The 23,455-nt window shown below is 36.0% G+C and overlaps 1 protein-coding gene across 1 annotated transcript in view; it reads left to right on the forward strand.

Annotated features, from left to right (window-relative positions):
- The window catches only part of LOC150095961 (fatty-acid amide hydrolase 2-like), a 115,139-nt gene that overhangs the window by 20,013 nt on the left and 71,671 nt on the right, over positions 1–23,455 (forward strand).

The raw sequence follows: 23,455 nt of genomic DNA on the forward strand, positions 1-23,455 counted from the left end.
TGAGTAGCTGTGCATTCATATGCTACGAGTGATATTCCGCACTGTTTTTTGTTGTCGGTTTGGTTTAACAGATGTTATGTAAAGGTTTCTGATATTTGACAATAAATCGTATCTGAGAGATACCGCACCCTCTAATGTCAGTATAGTATGGTTTAGTTTTTTTTTTTTTATTCTTTGTTCAATAATTTCTAGATTGTAACTGAAAATAAATAAACCATCATGTATTACTGAAATAGAGAGCCAAAGGCTTATTTATCATACATGTCCTCTAGGAGATGTGCTTTACATTGTGGAAAATACTAAGGAAAGTGATCTGGAGCTTACTCCACCTTTACTACGAGTTGCCCATAAGGTTGCTTATGCTTGCATCCACCGAAACTTTTAGTTTCTATATGTTCAGCACAAAACTCTTGTAGTTTTTATATTCGGCTATGAAATAATGTTGGATTCAATATTTACCATCATGTCCTCTTACATTATGGAAAATACTAAGACAAGTGATCTGGAGCTTACTCCACCTTTACTACGAGTTGCCCTTAAGGTTGCTTTATGCTTGCATCTGCCGAAACTTTTAGTTTCTAATATTTAGCATGAAACTCTTGTAGTTTCTATGTTTGGCTATGAAATAATGTTGGATTCAATATTAACTTAATTTGTACCATCATGTATTATATTTGCAGTGTTTTTTCTTTATGTTTCATTGCTTGTTTGCCAAGGTCTGGAGAGTCATTTTGCTTGTTATTGTAGGATTTATGCCGATAAGAAAAAAACTAAAACTGTGCAAACTGTGATAACTTCTTTTGATAAAAAAATTGCAGTAAATAATGTAGGTACAAGTATTTATTAAACATTTACTTTGCATTCATTTTTTATCTTTCCTAAAAGATACCAAATAAAACGAATTATTAATACAGTAATCGATCATGGACGAATTGTAATTTTTATCATTGATTATTAGATTTGATTAACGCGATTTTGATATACATGGTAACATCGAGGGATTAATTAACCGCGTTAATTGAGAGATACCTGTATATAGTTGAGAGGAGGACAATCAAGCTATCCCTGAAAGTCATGTAAAAGTGTCGAGTCATTTGTTCAAATTTGTCTAGACCCAAGATGTTTTGAGTAAATGATGATTCAGTATAGTCAGTGTGATTTCCCAGTCACACTGAATATAATTATAATCCAAATTGTTGGTTATAATAGGAGTGAGGAGTACATTTTTTATGTGCCATATGGAGGAGCAACAGGCAAGTGAAATTATTATTGTGATGATAATTCAGGCCTCCATGGAATCACAAGACTCATCAGGAGGCCCACCCCAGAAAACACAAAATCTGTCATACCACTCTTTGACTGTTCACGCTCTCACCACTCTATTAGGCAATGCATTCCATGGTTCAACCATCCTCCACGTAAAGAGACCACTCCTTACCCTCTTGCTCACAACTTCCTTTCATAACTTCCAGGGATGGCTCCCTTGAAATGCATTACAGGAATGTGTTGTGAATACTAGCCACATGAATTAGTTTAATTTTAAGCATGATAGATTGTTGCTTGAGTCTCTTGATTTCATGGAGGTTTGTTATAATATTATAAATTCAAAAATCACAAAGACACTTTGATATCAGATCACTTGGGGGACAGGGGGAGGATATTAGACAGAATTAGTATCGATCAGATGCAGTGATTCAAACTGTGCACGAATGAGTGCGTGCGTGCATGCATGTATGTTATAGGTAACTGCTAACACTATAACTTACTGCTTTCTTGGCAAGTTCTACAAGTGCAGTTTGGTTTATTTTATAAGGATGGCAATATTTGCCCTTCACTGGAGATCTAGGATGTGAGGAACCTTTATGAGTGCTTTTCAGTTTAAGGTGAGTCACAGTGTTATATAGAGGTGACAGAATTTTTTTTCTTGAAACTTTTCCATGTGGAGCAGTAGAGAAGGACATCTGTTTGATGATCCTTTTCATTAGATATCTTTTATTCTATTCTTTTTTTTCTATATTCTTTACTCCACTTCTCTTGAGTCTTTTTTTTACTTTCCTCTTCTTCAGGCTACTATCACTTGCTTTCATTGCTAGCAATACAACCTGTGGACATGCAAGTGAAGGATCCTGATGCTTGCACTATTTTTGGCCCTCTACTTTAGCAAGATGAGCAGGTTTAGATTGCTCACCCCCAAATGAGCTGGTTGGGTTTGTGAGCAATGGTCAGTGACATCGCAGTAAGTATCCTGCCTAGTGGTCCAAAGATATAGGCTTGTTGTGGTGTCAGTATGCATCCCATTTCCATGTACACTGATTGCTTTCCAGATAGGGAGCATTCATGTGTGCCTCTATGGTGGGTAGGGTGCTGTTGCTGAATTCTTTCTTTGAGCATGAATTCTTCATCTTCAAAAGAAAAAACATCAGATTGTCTTCTTGAACGTTCCACAGCTCTATAACAAGCTGTTCAAGAAACTACTGAAAACTGCTCTGTACCTATGTCAGTTAAGTACTGTATGACTAGATGACATCCCTTTTGAAATAATTTAACATTTATCACTCTTCTGTGGATCAGCTACTATATCTCTACAGCAGAATTTTTTGTGAAGATGAATTTCCATATACCTGGCCAAGGACAATTTTTATTGCCTTTCAACAGTGAGTTAAAGATCCAGGAATCCCAACCAGTTATTATACAGTGGACTTTACTAACTGTTTGTGTAAGATCTTGGGAAAAAAAAAAAAAAAAGGTTAATTCTCATCTTTTGTGGTTTCTGGAGTGCAGCAACTTTTGCATGAAGACTTTAAAGACCAAATGTGATCTACGAGGTTTATCCAAGAAATTCTTGAACTTTTTAAATAAAAATTTTCCTGTGTAACTTGAGGATTTTGGATGCAGTTGTTTTTCCAACAGCGACTTATGGATGTGAGACTTGGAACTTAAAGGTCAAATAAGAAATGGATATCTGCTTTTGAGATGTGGTGTTACAGAAGGCTATTGAAGATATCATATACTGAAAGGCATACAAATGAATGGGTGTTAGAAAAGATCAGTAGAACTTTAAGGCTCTTTTAAGGATATTGACAGTAGAAAATTAAAATATTTAGAACACATAGAAAGGATGGAGGGGTGCTTAAGGGTCAAAGCTGTATAACTGAGAGGAGACCTCCACATAGCCTTTAAAGGAATGCGGAGAACCGACCAGGACTTTTGACCCAATGTCCAATCCTCACCTTCTCATGGTGCACTCTGTTGGGTATCTACCTAGATACTGAACAAAAGAGGATGAGCTGGCAATTTGGGATTTAGCTGACCAAATTGTAATTCTTATTGGCTTAAACCAAATTACAAAATGATGGTACAACATGACAAAATTTCATGCCGGCTGGGTGATGCCCCAGCCGGCATGAAACAAGGCCCCCGTTGTTTTCACCAGGGAACCAGGTGAACAGCGACATGTCAGCTACTGGAACAAATCTGAAAAAACACCCCAACTCAACATCACCAGAGTTAAAGATCGGTACTATCAACATAGGAAGCCTGAATGGCAAAGAAATGGAGCTGGCTGAGGAATTAGATAAGTACCAGATCAACATAATAGGGGTGACTGAAACAAAAAAGACAAAAACTGGTGAGATCTTTCTGAGCAATAAATACATAATGTTATATTCAGGCAATAACAATCAAGGAAAAGAAGGAGTAGCCATAGTATTTAACACAAAATACGAGGCTAATCTTCTTGAATGACAGCAGTCTCAAGTAGAGTGATGTGGGCAAATATCAGAATCGTGAATTGTACAATCAGACTTATTTGTGCCTATGGTCCCACATAAGGTTCTACTAAGGTAGAAGTGGAGGATTTTTTTGAGGATTTAGAGAAAGCATCTGACACAATGAAAAAGGAAAAGTTGGTCCTTGTTGGGGATCTAAATAGCAGAGTAGGAAATGAATTGTCAGACATACAAAAATATATTGGGAAAATTTGGAGAAAAGAGCAAATCTAATAATAATGGCAAATATTTCTTGGATTTCTGCTCATGACATGGACTGGTTGTTACTAACATCATGTTCCAACATAAAAATGTACACAAATTCACATGGAGAGAAGAGGCAAGAAGTAAGAAAAGTCTCATTGACTATGTTATTGTTGATAGTGATGTTTTCTCCCTTGTGCAGGACATCAGAGTGTACAGAGGATTTGAAATTGGAAGTGATCACTATTTAGTGTTGAGCCGGATAAGATTGAATTTCATATTGAAAAGAATAACATGTAAGAAAGTTTTAAAGCGAATAAAAGTTGAGCATCTCTCAGATGTGAACTGTAGACTAAAATACACAAAGATTATTGATGAAAAAATGAAAGAGTTTCAGAACAGGAACCAGACTTTAGAGATTCAGTGCAAGCCTTGAAGAAAACCTTGATTGATTCAGCCAGAGAGTCATGTGGTGAGGTTGTCTGCAAGGATACAAAAATCAGAACTCCATGGTGGACACAGGAAGTTATAGAGGCAGTGAAGGAAAAGAAGAAAGCATATCAAAAGTTCCTGGCAAATAAGTCAGCTTGTGCTCTTAGAGAATACAGAGACAAATGTAAGAAAGCTAAACACTGTGTAAAACTAGCTAAACAAAAGTCATGGGAGGACTTTCGCAAGAACATAGAAAATAAATATCAAGAAGGTGGCAAAATATTTTGGAGGTTGTTGAAGAAGCTTAGAAATCGAGGAAAGAGTACTGTAAAAGGAGTTAGAGATGATAAAGGTGATGAAAACGGGAGATAAAGATATCCTTGAAGTATGGAGTAATTAATTTGAAAATTTGCTAAATGAAACAAGCAGTGATAGCACAGTGATAAAAACGCTGACCAGGCATACAGTCAGGAATACATATCTATACTTGAAGTAGAAAAGCCATCAAAGGCTTGAAATGTGGAAAGGCAGCAGGAGTAGATGATATTCGACCAGAAATGCTGGAATATAGTGGTATAAAAGTCTTGCAGTGGCTGCACTGCACTGCATAGTTCAGAAGGCCTGGACAGAGGGACGAATTCCCGATGATTGGAGTAGAGCTCTCATAATACCCATATATAGAAAGAGAAATAAAACTGAATGTGAGAATTACAGAGGTATTTCCCTACTAAGTGTTCCTGGTAAGATATATGCAAGTATACTTGAGAAAAGGGTGAGAAGAATTGTGAAAGAAAAGCTTGGTGAAGACAAAGCTGGATTCAGGCCAGATAGAGGCTGTCAGGATCAGATCTTCACTTTACGACAAATAGTGGAGAAATCATCGGAATATAACAAAGATCTCTATTTGAGTTTTGTAGATCTGGAAAAGGCATGTGATATGGTGCCAAGAGAGAAGCTATTCAATATGCTACAGTTGTATGGTGTCAGTGGGGCATTATATCAAGCAATACTTAGTCTTTATTTGGGTTGTAAGTCAGCAGTTAGAATTGAAGAAAGTACAGTATGGTTTAATGTTAAATCTGGTGTGAGACAAGGATGTACATTATCCCCTCTGTTATTCATTATCTATATTGATCACATTATGAAGGAAAGTGGTATTAAACATGATATCAAAATTGGAGATGTTAATGTCAGCTCTTTGCTTTATGCGGAAGATGTTATACTTATCAATAAATCTGCTACGAGTCTGCAACATTCCTTGACTGAATTGAATAACTGTTGTAATAGATATGGTATGAAGGTCAGCAATAAAAAGACAAAGACAATGAAAATAGGCAGAATAATCATTGAAATATCAGCTGCATTGTGAATGGAGAACCTGTGGAACAAGTAAAACATTTCAACTACTTTGGCATGATTTTTAGTGAAGATGGTAAATTAAATATGGAAATAGACAACAGAATCAATAAAGCTGGTATAGTAGGAAGTCAACTGAATAAATTCATATGGAATAAGAGAGAATTTAGTCGGAACACTAAATTTGCTGTATACAAGACAGTGTTCAAACCAGTTTTAACTTATGGATCTGAGAGCTGGGTCAAAAGTAAAACACTTGACCAAAGACTAGAGACCACAGATATGAGAATCCTGAGAAAAATTAGAGGCATGAACAGATGGCATCAATGGCAATATCATATTAAAAACGAGGATATTAGGAAAGAACTTGACATTGTCAGTATCCAGGAATGCGTTAGCAGTGCTAATCTCATGTGGTATGGACATTTAAACAGAATGTGTGAGGAAAGATTGGCAAAACAAGTGTTCTCTGCCAGTTTGGCAGGAAAACGACCCAGAGGAAGCCCGAGATATAGATGGATTGATACGGTACAAAGTGCCTTAGAAGACAGAAATATAAGATCTGATAATATTGGAGTCTTGACAAGTAACAGACTGATCTGGAGGAAAATTGTAGATAGTAAGTTAGTAATGATGTAAATTTTTCATGTAGCACTATCATATCCTGTACACCCCTTTAGGGTACATGGCAGGAATTTGATGATGATGATGTGAAAGGATGGAAGGAGGACTTCTCAGAACAGTAATTGAAGGTAAAGTTCCTGGAAAAAGAGGCAGGGGTAGACCATCAATGAGATGGATGGATGGTTGGCATGTGTGGAGTGACTGATCTTCATAGAGTTGAGGCTGCTAGAAAAGCAAACAACAGGACTACATGGCGAGGCCTGGTGTTGAACATCACGAGCATCGGAGTGACCATACGGCATCTGTAGTTGTCCAGTGAACAGAGTAGTAGTGTGTAACTTAGAAGCTATATGGCCTTGTCACTGTCAAAGTACTTTCCTGCACTTTGTATACACCACTGCCAACATTTCTAGAATGCTTCTTTTGGAATACTGCGTGGTTCTGCTAGCAATCTTTTTTCTTTATCGAGTCAGTCAACTCAAAACATCGACCTTTCAACGTTTCAATTTAGGAGAGTAGTAGTGTGTAACTTAGAAGCTATATGGCCTTGTCACTGTCAAAGTACTTTCCTGCACTTTGTATACACCACTGCCAACATTTCTAGAATGCTTCTTTTGGAATACTGCGTGGTTCTGCTAGCAATCTTTTTTCTTTATCGAGTCAGTCAACTCAAAACATTGACCTTTCAACGTTTCAATTTAGGAAATAAAAAAAAATGTCTGCTGGTGCAAAGTCAGGCTGTGAAACATCCATTGTTTGATATTTCGCCAAAAATTGATGGATTAGTAATGGTGTGTGTGCATATTATCATGATGAAATATCCATCGATTTTTCCCTCCAAACAGCTTTTTTTCTGATAACCTCAAAAAGACATTGCATTAGCTCAAGATAATACTCCTTGTTCACTGTCTTGCCTTGTGGAAGAAACAGAATAAAAAAAACTGTCATCATCACTTTGACGTTTAACCTTGCTTGTCTCACTTTTTTTGGGTCGTGGTGACCCTTTTGACACCCACAGTGACAATTGAGCTTTTTTTTGACATCATAGCCATAAACCTGTCTCATTCCAGGTAATGATGTTTTTTAAAACATTTTCATTCTCATATGCTTGACTGAAAAGCTCTTGGCTCACATCAACTCAAATTTGTTTTTGATCATTAGTGAAAAGGCGAGGCAACAAATTTGACTGTAATGCAATGCATGTCTAAATTTCGCATAAGAATCCATGATAGACAGTTTTTGAAATGTTTACTTTTTCACCTACCTCACGAACATTTAAGTGGGAGTTAGAATGAATGACCACATGAACTTTTGCAACATTTTTGTCAATTTTCGATGTTGATGGCTTTCCTTAAGTGGGATCATCATCGACTGAAGTTCAGCCGAAACGTTTCTACCATTTTGGACATTTGAGTCCAGCCTAAAGCTTCATTCCCAAATGCTGTTTTTAGCATTTCAGATGTCTCCATGTAAGATTTTTCCAGTTTGATGCAAAACTTCATCATTGATAATGAAAATCGCTAATTCTAAACACAGCAAAAAATCACTAGATGCACCAAACACATGTTGACATGAACAGATGTAATACAATAACTAAGCAAAATATCACATTGCAGTTTTCACTAGGCTATTTCCCAATGTTGTTGCTAGATTGGCATATGAAGCATGCAACTAGTAGTTGGTGTGATGATATTTGAAAAGTTCAGGAATTTCCTGGAAAATCTCATACTCCCTTTCTTGACCCATTTTCCAAAGCAAGGAGAATTATTATTATTATTATTTTACAGAATTTCCATGGAGTCTGGAGATTCATTGTGGAAGACCCAAATCAACCATCATATCCTCAATGGGTCAAGAAATTTTCTACACATGATTCCTCAAGATTCTATGTCGATGACTTGATTATCTCTTCTCATTCTTATAGTATGAAAGACAAGGTCATAGAAAGACAATTACAGCAACCCATTTACCATCTTTCTTTCTGAGAACTTGCAAATATGTTTAGTCTAGTCTTTCACAATACCTGTGGTATAACTTATAAAACAACCAAAAGTACACAGTAACCACAGTAATAAACTTTAATGAAAAATACAAATATTTCAGACTGAAAATAACAATACATCATCAATGTATAAAAGTAATCAAAGAATAAGTATACAAGGTACATCAGTCTATTTACCAATTAAAAATGGTTGCTGTGTGCTAGAAATTAATATTAAAACTATTTTTGATATTTACATGAGATAAGAAGCTCCCAAACTTTCTGGGTTGAGAGAGAGAAAGAAATACAATCATTCATTTCGGTCTCTTGCCAAAGCAATTGGTTGTTGTAACTTCGACCCAACACTATTCCCGCCTCTATCTATTGCATCATCATTACTCACAGAAAAAGCTAATCTCCTCGAGGCTTCACACTTTGCCTCCATTGCACGCATAACTGACAATGGCAAATGCCCCCCCCCCCCATCATTCCAACTGCCCAACATACAATGCCCCCTATATCCTTCTGCCAGAAAGAGATCAGAAACCTGTTATCTAAATTAGACACAAAAAAATCTCCTAGTCCTGATGGCATTCCTCCAATTGTCCTGAAAGTCTGTGTGCCAAAACTGACTCCTATCCTGTGTCATGCCATCTGTACATACTCTCATACCCCACTCTCCACTGGTATATGTCCCAAAGCCTGGAAATTATCCTATATTCAACCCATTCCTAAGAAGGGTGACAAATCACTGCCATCTGACTTCTGCCCTATTTCACTCACCTCAGTCCTATCTAAAGTGATGGAGAAAACTATCAAGTACTCAACTCCTACGCTACCTTGAAGGCATCCAACTATTAAACGACTACCACTACAGATTCTGCCACTGCCAATCAACAGCAGATCTGCTCACATATGTCACCCATCTCTGGACAAATGCCATGGAGAAATTTGACCCGTCTCAAGTGGTTGCACTTGATATCGCTAAAGCTTTTGACTGGGTCTGACACAAAGGCTTACTAAGCAAACTCCTATCATTTGGACTTTCTCAGGACTTCTGCAGTTGAATTGCCAGCTTTCTGTCTGGACACACACTATGTATGATAGACTGTTCCTTATCCTTTCACCATCCAACTAATGCTGGACTTTCCACAAGGTTCTGTTCTCTCACCAATCCTCTTTCTTCTGTATATCAATGACCTACTTCAGTTGACTTCCAACTAATACAGTTTTGCAGTGGCAGCACATTGCACCTCCTCTGTTTCATTTGATAAACCTTACTCTACACAACTCACCTCAACCTACAGAACATCAACCATCACTACCCTCAACTCTGACCTCCAAGCCATCCTCCAATGGTGCTCAGATAACCTCGTCAACTTCATTGCTAGTAAAACCCAGTTCTGTCTTATTTCTCACAAAAAAGAACCATTTTCCTCCAGAATTATTTTTGTTAACACTCAAATTTCCAGACAAGATGAGATTTTCTCTTCTTGGAATTACCCTGACATCGGGCTCTCCTTGCATAAACATATCACAACCATTTCATCCTCAGCTTCCAAAAAACTAAGATTTCTCTTTCGCTCAAGACGTTACTTCACCTCTAAACAGCTGTTAATCTTATACAAATCACAAATCCACCCAGCTATCGAATACTGCTCTCACATTTGGAGTGAGGCTCCCAAAAGCTCCCTCAAAATGCTTGACTCAATACAGAGGAAAGCAATTAGATTGATAAATGACCCATCTCCTACCAACTCACTCCTTTCACTTTCCCACATGTTTGGTCTCTGCAATTTGTGTATTCTATAAATATTTCCATGGCAAATGTTCATCTGAAATAGCATTGATAATTCCTCCACTCATTACTAAGCCTGTTGAAGCACGTACAGCCGTCGGCCAACAGCCTTTCACAGTACACCTTGAAACCCTTAGAACAAGTTTCTTTTCCTCCTTCTTCATCCCTGCTACTGCTGTACTGACAGTCCCGATGTATTTCCCGAGGAATACAATATACAGGCTTTTAAATCAAATGTAAACAAGTTTTTTTCTCTCTCAACCAACTACCCATATATGGTACTAACATACTATAGGTTGATCGATCAACCTCTCATGTATGGGCCCAACATTAATAAATAAAATAAAAAAATTTCAGTTCAATTTAGGCTGATGTAAAAGGGCTTTACAACTTTCTTTGAAAAGGCATTCATATTTAAAATTGTTTCTATGGAGAAGATGATTTATTTATTTGATTTTTATGGTGCAAAGACTTCAGGGGTCATTCTGCACCAGGACACAGGTGACAGCATTACATATGGTAATTGTTAGTAAGACAATCATAAATATCCATGCCCTTGGTGGGATTCAAGCCCATAGCCTCTTGACTGGAGAGTGGATATGCTAACCACTAGCCAACCAGGCCAGCATGGAGAAGATGAGCTTCATCCCAAAAGATATTGTGTTCAGTATCAATACTATGTTGTGCCAGACCAGATTTTTGAGGTTTCAAGTTTTCAATGTAGTACTGATGTTCATTAACTCTTTTTCCACAGCATAAAAAAATCATTGTAGTGTTGATGTTTGTTAACTGTTTTTTTTTTCTTCAGAGCATGTCAAATTACACTCACATGGGATCTGGTAAATACCAGCTAAAGATAGAGGTGACATTCTGTCTTTTGTAGATGGTAACAGATGAGAAATTTTGTTGAGGGAAAAATATGTGGAATTAAAGCGAACCCTCTTTGAAATTCTGTCAATAGGTTCAGAGATACCAGAAATGTAAGTGATTGGAACCCTGTTGAAGAATCTTAGGTGTTGGAATGTATGAGTCAATTATCTGTTGGATTTGATGAGAGTTGAAACGATTTAATTCCATTAAAGTTTTGATAGTGAGAAGTTGTTGTAAGCCTGAGGGAGTGGAGCAAACATTATGCACTCTATTAATTAATGACTTGACAACATATTTTTTTTTGGGATGTGTGATGAGCAAACTTTTGATGAATGTATCAGCCACTAAGGTGGGTTTCTGATAAACACTAGTTGATAAAGTACCAGAGGCTGTTCAAGTAAGGACTTTCAAGAATGATAAACAACCAGCATTTTTTTTTCTCATGGTGAATTGAATGTGTAGATGAAGGCTGTTGATCTAATGTAGGAAGATGGTAAGTTTGTTTTCAAAATGAGGCCAAACAACAAAATTGTCATCTACATAACAAAACCAAAGAGAGGGTTCAGGATGAATGGATGAAAACAAGATATCTTCCAGATGGTTCAAAAAATAGTTCACCAAAGTGTGGAGACAGTGGATCAGGAGTGAAATCATCATATAGTAAATTAATAGCATTAGATAATGGAATGTTGGTAAACAGAGTAACAATGTGAAAAACAACTAAAATATCTGTCTCTTTTATTTCAATATCCTTGATTTTTTTCAATAAAATGTGGAATTCTTGATGAACAAACTGGATTGTCCAATATGGACAGTTAATAAGCGTGAAAGAAACTTAGCAATTCTATATGTGCGAGAGCAATACAGTTCACAATGTGCTTTACTGGAAAACCTTCTTGATGACTTTTTGGTAGATCATCAATTTCTTAATATCTACCCCCAAGTGGTGTTCAGGTTACTATGACAGTGCTACATGATTAAGTTTACATTATTATTAATCTCCTATCAAGAATTTTCCTCCAAATCAGTCTATTAGTTGTGATCATTCCAATATTGTCATATCTAACATTTCTTGTTTCTAAGACACTTCTGACCAATCAATCCACCTAGACCTTGGTCCTCCTCTGGGTCTCTTTCCTGCCATCTTGGCATCAAACACCTGCTTTCTTCACCCATTCTATTAAGGGTCGCTTAAGGGTCAAAGCCAAATAACTGGGAGGAGATTGCCACATTGCCTTTCAGGAATGCGGAGAACTGACTGGGGCTTCTGACCTGATGTCCAATCCTCATCTTCATGTGGTGCACCCTGTTAGTAGATATCTACTGGATACTGAACAAATGAGGATGGGCTGGCAATTTGTAACTTAGCCGAGCAAATTATATTCTCTATTGGCTTAAACCACAAATGCATATGATGGTACAACATGATGAGATTTTTTTTTGGTAGACCATATAGACCAAAATGAGTGTGTAACTTATTACTTATTATATATGGGTGTCTCCATGGAGTCTTCTGACTCATTGCAGAGATTCTATATTGGTACACTAGCCATTATTCACACAATACCTATCATACCTTTCCTTAAACTCATTCACAGACATAGCACTCACAACCACCTCTGGCAGTGCATTCCATCCATTCACTACCCTCTAAGCAAAAAAATCTACGTATACAAAAACTTATACAAAGTATTTTGATCCCAGCTGACAGCTTCATCAAGGAGCTTATTTAATTGTTTAATCTGTGTCTAATTGAAATTGTCTAATTTCTTGATGGGTGGAGGTATCCTGTAAAAAAAAAAAAAAAAAAAAAAAAAAAAAAATTAAATTAAATTAAATTTAAAAAAAAAAAAAAAGTAGTCCTATCTTCCACTCATAATTGGCCTTATCCATTACCACTACAGCTTTTTCCTTTATTCATTTTTATTATCATTAACACCAGACCTCCATGGAGTGAAAAGACTTATTACAGGAAATTAATATACACTGTTACACAAAAAGCCCATCAAACTGTGCTTTAAACTATTTAATATATCTGCATTCACCAAACTATGAGGTGTATTTCACTCACAAACCACTTTCCATGCAAAGAACCTGTTCCTTATAGACATGCTCACGCCCTCCTTATGGAGCTTCCATGAATGTCCTCTTGTTCTGCCCTCCCCCTTCTCCCATTTTATGAAAAATTTCTTCCACGTTAACCTAATAACAATCTTTTACCAACTTAAATGTCTCAGTCATATCTCCTCTCTTCCTCCTATTCACAAAGTTTTGCAAACTGTATTCCCTCAATCTGTCTTCATATCACAAAGACCACCTTAGTCAGTCTTCTCTGGACTCTTTCCAACATATCCTCATCACCATGAAAACCGGGGGACCAAATCTGTGCACAATAATTAATACGAGACCAGATCAAAGCCTTATATAATGGAACTAGAATCTTATTATTTCTGTACAATAAGATCCTGTGCATCATTGCCATAATCTGATGTGATAGCTTCACGATTTGTCAATATGATCTCTGAACTTTAGATCTTGTTCACCACCACTCCAAGGTCTCTTGTCTTCTCAACTTCCAACATTTCCTCACCGAGTGTATACTTTGCATCCCATTGTTGCCTACTAAATTTCAGAACTACCCACTCATACAGTCCATTCAAGTCTTCTTGTAAAGCCACAACATCTGCTTGATTCCTCATCACTCTCCTCAGTTTTGCATCATCTGCAAACAGTTAAACCCATATCAATATCATTAATATACAAATTAAATAACAATGGTCTCAAAACAGACCCCTGTGGCACACTACTAGTGACTTTCATCTTCTGGGATACTGCAAACCCCCCCCCCCCCCACACGACTTGGTAATACCTAGGCTTACCATACATCCCAGTTTGAAGGCATGGTCCCGGCCAGTTTGTCATTTTGTCCCGGTTATTTGGTAAAAATTTAAAAGTGCAGAAATACACGCAGTACAAAAAGTGCAGCCTCGGAAAACGGCAATTAGGCGACACGAATACCCCACTTTGACTCTGGCCTGTATGCTGCATCGCAGGTCATTTTAAAGCGCAATCTTAGTTGAGTTTAGATTGCAAGTCAGTGTTTCTTTTCAGCGTGTTGTTTGTGATTTTTTTTTACTTCATTAAATTAATTTAACCCCAAAATGCCAAAAAGAAACTGTGTCTTTATGGATGAATTAAAAAAGGATTATCCATTTCTGAAAAAAACGGATAATTTCTGTGGCTCATGGTGGCCGTTCGGACATAAAAAATCACTTGACATGTGCAAAACATAAGGCTAGTCTAGCATCGGCAGGAACTTCCTCAAAGATATTGTCATATTTTAAAGGTGTTGAAAGTTTATTTTTCACTTGGTTAGAGTATAATAAATTTAGTTTAATCCTTTATCCAAGTGTGAGCAAACAAAGTTTGTGCCTGAAAGTATCTTCAGGACTGGGGTAAGGTGGTACAACACCAGGGCACTCCTTGCAAAGGTGGAGCAAGCTACCAAAACTCCTATCTCGGTATCTCCCATAATGCAAAACACATCTCCTTGCGGATATGTCTAACTCCTAGAGGAGTGTTGGGAGCTTGCTCCACCTTTGCAAGGAGTGCCCTGGTGTTATACCACCTTACCCCAGTCCTGAAGATACTTTCAGGCACAAACTTTGTTTGCTCACACTTGGATAAAGGATTAAACTAAATTTATTATACTCTAACCAAGTGAAAAATAAACTTTCAACATCTTTCTCTAAATCCAGAGTAATTTATTAAAAAAGGGTGGCACACCATTTGGCAACTCCTATAGGTAGAGATGACCTGCTAATGCTTCTGCCTGGTATCTCCACTTGGGCCTGGCTCCCACTGAAGGGACCTCAATAAAGGTCGAAACTAATCTGGGTTGTGGCCCTCCCCTTAATTCATAACATTAGATATATCCACAAGGAGATGTGTTTTGCATTATGGGAGATACTGAGATAGGAGTGTTGGTGGCTTGCTCCACCTTTGCAAGGAGTGCCCTGGTGTTGTACCACCTTACCCCAGTCCTGAAGATACTTTCAGGCACAAACTTTGTTTGCTCACACTTGGATAAAGGATTAAACTAAATTTATTATATTTTAAAGGTGCCGATCCAAGTGACAAAGAATATTTAATAGCCGCTAAAGAAGCAACTTTTGCATTTAATGTTGCTATTCACAATCTCAGCTTTAAGTCTGCCGATTGTTCATCTAAATTGATATCAAAACTTTTTGAAACAAAGTTTAGACTGGGTAGAACAAAATGTGAGGCTGTCATTGTTAATGTGATTGAGCCACTGTTGTTTCAGCAACTTTGTGTAGTTTTAAACAAAACAAATTTTGTGACGATATCAATTGATTCTTCCAACAGGAAAGAAATTAAAACTGTGCCATGTGTTGTGCGGTATTTTTCACCAGATCGTGGAGTAAAAGTTAAACTTTTAGACTCTTGATCGGTTCCCGGTGAAACTGCAGAAATACTGACAAACCATTTAATGTCGGTTATGAAAACTCATAATATAACAAAAAAAATTATTGGATTTTGTGGAGATAACTGCAATACCAATTTTAGGGGTGTAAAACGGAGAGGAGAAAACAATATTTACAGTCAATTGAAGAAGGAACTAGGGAAAAATATTGTGGGCATTGGTTGCGGTGCTCACATCGTTTACAACTGTCTTCAAACTGCAGTTGATGTTCTACTTATTGAAATAGAAGCTTTAGTAGTCAAAATTTATAAATATTTCCACATTTATACAGTTCAAATCACTCAACTAAAAGCGTTCTGTGAATTTATAGATATAGAGTATAAAAAAGGTTCTTCAACATGGCAATACCTGTTTTCTTTCTCTACTTCCAGCTATTGACAGAATACTTGAAATCTATGAGGGACTGACATCATATTTTATTTCACAAGAACACTGTCCGGTGATGATAAAACAGTTCTTTGATAATGATTGTGGAGAAATGTATTTGTGGTTTGTGCACGGGCAACTCAAATTGTTTAACAAATCTATCTTGATTATGGAAAGTACAAAAGCGAGTGCAACAGATGTTGTCATTGAACTTGGAAAATTAAAAGCAAATCTTGAGGAAAGGCGTGATCATAAATTTATACCTCATGAAGCAAAAAAACTTTTTAGAATACTGGAAAATAATGGAAGTATTAATTTTAATACAATACTGCAAGAGTTTACAAAATTTTATGACCGATGTCTTTCTTACATTGAGCTTTGGGAAAACAGTTTTGGTGGAGCAGAATCTTTTACTTGGATAAACAACAATGAAAAATTAATGAAACTCTTGCAAATAATGCAATAAACATGGATGAACTGTTTGATGAAGTAGTGATTGCAAAAGCTTTTTGGTCGGCAAACTATGACATTTTGAAAAATACAAGTTGCGAAGAAAAATGGATACAACTATTCAGTCATTTCAAAGAAAAGAGCGTTTCATTGCCCAATCTTGTCCAAATTATAGAATACATTTTCAGCCCACCAGGCATATCTTCACCTGTTGAAATGATATTCTCAATAATGAATAACATATGGTCTGAAGAAAGAGGTAGAATGGCTGAATCAACAGTAAAAGCTGTATTGCGCTGCAAACTTAATAGTGAACTAAATTATAGTGAATTTTTCGACGTGATTAAAAATAACAAAGAATTTTTAAAGAAAGTTCATGCTAGTGATAAATATTAATAACTTTTTAATAATAAGTTATGTTCAGTTAAGAGAAATTAAAAATTATTACTACGAAATGTTTTTTGTTAACCACTCCGTTATTTAGCCTTTTGAATCATAAGTACTTGGCGTAGAAGGCGTTACTTTCTGTTTTGAGCAAACTCTCAAAAATGTCCCGGTTTGATAAAAAAAAAAAAAAAATGTATGGTAAGTCTAGTAATACTTATCTGCAAGCCTATCCAACTCACTAATCTGTCACCCAATCCCATCTGCTCCAGTTTAGTTACCAACTTGTGGTGTGATATGTCAAATTATGCAGAATCGAAGTATATATTGTATGTAGTACATTTCCCTTGTTCAATATATTCATCATCTTGTTAGTACATAAGCAAGTTGGTAAAACACGACCTACCTTTAACAGACCCATACTGAAAAGCACAAAGAATATCACTGTTATTAATCCACATTTGTATTCTAGCTCTCACCAACCTCTCCAATACCTTAACTACAACTTCAAATATACAGATTGGCTTATCACCACCTTTGGGAAGTGCAGTAATTTTATCTTCCTTCTACTCCTTTGAGATTTTGTACTGTTGCAAGTCTTTAATAAGACTCTTGTTAAACACGTAGGCCAAGGCTAATGCTAAACTCCTTGGAGTTTAGCATTAGCCTCTGTGATATGTCATCAAGTCCTATTACCTTAGTGATATTTAGCTTACTTAACTCCTCATCTATCTCCTGCTTGCTCAGTATTAAGTCTTCTCTCATTTCATTCTCTACATTTGAGCTTCTGATTTCACACTGAGGATGAACCATTCTGATGAACTGCTCACTGAATATCTCAACTATGTCCTCTGCAGCAGTTACCAATTTTCCACTTTCATCCATTAACATAATCTTTCAATAACCATTCTTCTTTCTACTTGTTACATATTGAAAAAATAAACTCTCAAGGATTTTTCTTGGCCTGATTTGCTAATTTCTACTTATACTGCGCTTTTTGCTGTCCTTACCAACTGAGTCATTCTCCTAGCCTGCTCTTTGCAATCTTTGTGCACTGATTATTACCATTATTCATCTTGTACTGCCTCTAAAGTACCTTCTTCGTCTTCTTACAGATTTCATGTTTAATTTCCTCATTCATCTATTTGACACCTACCTTATACAGCCTTTTGCCCTTTGGAATACATTCACATGTTGATGCTGTTAAGAATTTCTTTGTCAGTTCCAAAGCAGCATTTATTTCTTTTCCACTCAACTCCTCATTCCATGCTATTGCTCCAAGCTGTCTCTTAAGCTTGTGCTACTATGTAGTATAGTACATTTGTACTACTATGTAGTATAGTACATTTGTACTACTATGTAGTACAAAAATGTAGTATAGGTTTGCAAATTACACAGGCTTGTAGAATTTGAGTCATGAAAAATTGTCTGGAAACTATTTTTTTCACAAAATGGATCTCAATATTACAGTAAAATAGCTTTAAAACGCATTATATTAAGTAAAATAACAATATTTAAAATTTTCCGTAAACATTTTTGGAATGAAAGTATTGGAAAAAAAATTTTAATTAAAGTAATTAAAGATTAATCTTTAGTACATACTTTATATTTCATTGTGGTATCTTTTTCTTTTTCCTTCAAAGCTTCTTTTTGAACTTTTTCTGTGAAATTATTTCCCGGGTCGTCTCTGTGCAACATCCAGCAATAGTCTGCCGTCATGTTGGCATTCCACCTGCCCTGATACCTTCTTTTCATCTCCTTCATGTCTTGGTGGAATCGCTCTCCTTGCTCCTCGCTGACAGTTCCCAGATTCTCAGGAAAGTAGTCTAAATGAGTGTTGAGAAAGTGCACTTTTAAGTTCATGGAGCATCCCAAATACTTGAATTTCTGTAGCATGTCTTCCACAATCATTTTATAGTTGGGGGTCCTTATGAATTCCAAACTATTTGGTCACCACCTCTTTCAAAGCTTTTCAACAGTTGCAATTTTTTCTTCAAACAGCTTATCCTTCATAAGTTTCCTGAGGACCAGAGACCTATAAAAATACCTTCTTTCGACAAAGCCTCGACAAATTGCTTCATCGATCCCAGCTTTATGTGAAGCTGGGATTAAAAGGGGTGAAAGGATTTTTTCCCGAGCAACCAAAGTTTCGTGTAATACATTTTTACTTCCAGGTTCTAATGTGACTCTTTCTGGCCATTCCTTCTTGATCTCAGCTGTCCCACTCGCACAAAAAGCATGGGTATTTGGTGTATCCTCTTTGTTGTCCCAAAATCATAGATATGACTTTAAGATCACTGCAAACTGTCCATCCATGATCATTGTACTTAAGTTTGCTGAGAATGAAGGCTAAATTTTCGTATCATTCTTTCAAATGCACGGAATGTGCTACTGGTACTGAAGCATACTTATTGTAATTATGGAGAAGCACAGCTTTGAGGAATCGATAAACAACCTCCAATCGATGAAATTCATATTTTACGTTGAATTTGTTTATTAGTCCTGGAATATTGCTACAGTAAACTAAATCGCCCTCCTTTGAAAAGTAAGGAAGAAAATCTCTTTCTCTATATCTAAACCATGAGAAAGAAGTGCCAGGGGCTAACAAATTCTTTTCATTTAGTCTCAAGCCCAGCTGTTCTGCAGATTTCTTAGGAACACCCAAATCTCTGACCAAGTCGTTTAAATTGGTCTGTGAGAAAAGTTCAGGTGAAAATTTTCAGAAATATGATAACCTTAGTAGTCAACGACTAAAGTTCAACTAAAGAATCGCACAAGAAAATGTGTCTGTGACAACAGGAAAGTCATCCGTTATCTCGGCGAGTCAGATTCAAAGTAGCCACCTGCACTTTTAACTGCATTCCTCCCTCCCTCTCCTATTTTAAGAATGAGAAGTTTCATGGAAATTTCTTTATTTACCATAAAAAGCACTTATATAATTAATTAGCTGTAAATAAAGGAGAATAAAAATAAATACCAATGCACTGAATTTAAATCCAAATATTACTAATAAAAATAATAAAATTAGAAATTGGATAAAATTGGTGGGTGATGGAATTTTTTTACTATTTTTTTCTGAACTTAGCACCTAAAAATCTATAAGAATCAATTATTACTTCTCAGACAACTTTTCCATCGCAGGCCTGTGTTACCTTTCATGAGTGGGAACCACATAAAAAAAATATATATCCAATCCACCTGTTTGTTGTGATTTCCCTACCATACCTGTCCTTGGCCAATCATTTATCACTGCTTACTCCATATATCTCCTTAGTCTACTATCCCCTCCTTTCACATTCTGATCCATTTCATTCCTATGCTGATCATCCCATACACACATTCACTACTACTTCCAACATCCACTCTCCTTATGCATGTCTACCTGGGCTTCCCCTGTTCCCCTTGCATTACACACTATTATTATTTCCACTGCCAAGCACTTCATTTCCTTCTGTTTGACTCTCCTGCTTTCACTTCACCTCTTGCTTCTTCTGATTCTTGCTTGCATTACACACTGAACTTCCTTCTAGCAACAGTTTCTCCAGTTCATTCACTTCAAAGCCATTCAAGCACAATCCATTACTTTTGTATAATTCCATTCTTCCCTCAAATATGCGATACATCTATGAACTGCACTCTCTTCTCTTCGCACAGCTCTACCAGTATACCAGTAATGATTCTCGCTTTTTATCTCAACTCATAATTGTCATACCTTGGTAACATACTGACAAAATTTCCCACTCTACCGTTATCTTTTACTCTCCTTAATAACCTCCTGATATCCACTTTTGCATTCTCCTTGTGTCCACCTACATCTTTTCTTTCTGCAACCACCACTAACTCTCATGCTCATTTCCTCCTCATATCCAAAGCATGAATTATCTTGTTCATCCTCCCTCCTGAAATGCAGACCTTACAGACGCTTTCATTAGCCAGTTATCTAAATGGAATCTTCATACACTGCTATTCTCGAGTCATTTCTCACCTCTTTTTCTCTTTTTTCTTTCATTCTATTCTTTTGCACACTTTCATTTGTTTCTACATAAACATCTAATATCACTATGCATATTTCTCATTTTGTGTTTCATTTTGAACAACTCTTTCCTCAAATCCAGCATTCCAGCAATTTCACTTTCTGGTATTTCCGTATATCCTCTTACTCCCTCTTGTTCTGAAGCACCTTTTTTCCATTTCCTCATTTCTTCTTCCTTTCACTTCCATATCTCTTACTTTCATTTCTTTATTCTTGTGTACTTTCACTCCCTCACTCTTACCATCTTTCAGTCCATAATTCAGACTGTCTTTTTCATCCACATTTTTTGAAATAAATATATGGTTCTTTTGTTTTAATAAAAGCATTGTGTGTGGAATTCAGTAGTAGGTAAATTACTTAGAGGTAATTTACTTCTAAAGAGTGAAGCAGCAACTTCAAAGCATAGTCTGTTAGCATCTTCACTTGAAAGACCAGACAGATTGCATTCAATATTATGAAGATACAGAATGGATTTAGGTACAACAGCAAAATCATGACTTTTAGCGAACACACTAGTCTCAACATTAAACAGTGGGTGTCCAGAAATGTTAATAACCCATTTATTAGCAGGAGTGTTTTCAGCAGCAAATTTTTGATATGATTTTTATTTCTACATCAGTCTGTATGAATGTCTTTCTGACTATCAAAACTTTAATGGAATTAAATAGTTACAACCTTCATCAATCCAGCAGATAATTGACTCCTATATTCGTTGGAAAATAGGAGCCAATTATCTGCATATTCATTGTCATACCTCGGCAACATGTCTATTTGAACACCTAAGGATTCTTCAACAGACACTGCAGGGTTCAAATCACTTATTTCTGGTTCTGAATCTATTGGTAGAATTTTGAAGATTTACCTTAATCCCACATATTTTCCTATCAGTCAAATTTCTCATTTGTTATCATTTGACATACTTTGAGCAGAGAGGCCATTCTGTGGAGGAGAAAAAAATTAACAAACGTCAGTACTATATTGAATACTTGAAACCTTAGAAATCTGGTTAAAAAAAAGTTTTTAATTGGTAAACAGATTGTTGTATGTACCTTGTATTCCTGTTGTTTTTCCCAATTGTGCTTTTCATTAAAACTTATTAGTGTGTAATTTTTGTTGTATCAAATAGGGTTAGGTTCACCACAGAAAATTTTTATGTTGTTCACTTTTACAACAATCTTCATTCAGAATTGAGATTGGGACAAACAGTCTCATTTGCTACATAGTAAAATTCTTGAACTCATATTCAATTAAAAAAAAAAGTAACAAAATGAAACAAACGAAAAAGTATAAAAAATGTAACATTTCTACCATACTTATGCCTAATGAGAAATTAGTGCCAGAAAACAATGAACATCTTTCACATCCTGCCTTCCCATCTCTTGAGTGGGAGGGACTTATCTAGTGAAGATTTGATTACGAGTTTTATTTCTGTATCACTGACAGAAACAGTGTGCTTCAGTAGTTGAACCCTGTTCTCCATCAGGTACCTGATGTTCAAACATCAGTCTCTAGTCTTTATGCTGAATTAAATGAACCATCAGTGTCATTTCATTGGCAACTGATTGTTTTTGCAATGTACTATCAAAATGAAGTTCCTGTCTCTAGATGATCTATCCATGGACTACATTTTGTCTGCATTTTGAAAACCTGTCTAATGCAGACAGGTTTTCAGAGAGATGTATAGTGGTCTACAGACCACTATACATTTGGTGTGTGTATGAAACTATTACAAATTCTAGACATCACAACAGAAATCAGTTACTACATGCTTAATAGGGATGTGGTATAATATTTTAAATAACAACTTCAGACATTTAAAAGAAAACTAGAATTTATTAAATATGCCTATTTTTCTTTCTTACATATTGTAGCCAATTCTTTTGCTTTGTCTAGCATCATTCATATTATGATGCTTATGATATTGGAGATTATTGGAGTTTGAAGTTATATTGTGAATGGTCAGTGTAATTTGTGCTCTTGTAAAATTGGTGATTTTTATCTGCTTTATTATGTTTTTTCCTTAGAAAATTAGAGTTTTATAGTATATTAGAGTAGATTTTCATGTTTTTAGAGTATTTAGTGTCTTTATAACATTTTTATTGCAATATTTTAATATTAAATGCAGGTTTAAAGTGGTGGCAAAATCACAGAATAAACGAAATACTAACAAGAACAGTGAAGCAGTGATCAAGGTTTTCTCCACTAAAAACATTATTAAAGAGGATATTGAAAATAATTTAACTTCTGAGATTGCTAGGCTAAAGCAGATTATTAGACAGATGACAAGGGAGCTACAGAGTCGTGGCATTAGAGGAACACAGAGAGAATAAAAAAGTTCAGCAGCAAAATGGAAAACAAAGCACAGAACAGTAAGTTAGTGCATAATAACATAAATGTAGTAAGTAAAGTTGGTTATAAAAAGAAGGATGTTATTTGGTATGGTGACTATCATAAAATATGCCATTGATAAGTGGGTTATAATGTCAAGTTTTCCTAGAGCAAAAATTAAAAATATGATGCATGCAATTGAAAAACAGAAAAGCAAAAGAGGTAGTAATTCTGATAACCAATAACTTAAATAGCGATAAATTCAGTATAAAAGAGGAATAAAAAGAGTTGGATGAAGCAAGAGTGAAGAGTGAGAAAGTAAAAATTGTTAGTATATTACCTAGATATGACAGAAATG

The sequence above is a fragment of the Typopeltis vanoorti genome, chromosome 19 (genome assembly GCF_054136105.1).
Source record: "Typopeltis vanoorti isolate ZY-2024b chromosome 19, IOZ_Tvanoo_1.0, whole genome shotgun sequence".
Taxonomy (NCBI): domain Eukaryota; kingdom Metazoa; phylum Arthropoda; class Arachnida; order Uropygi; family Thelyphonidae; genus Typopeltis; species Typopeltis vanoorti.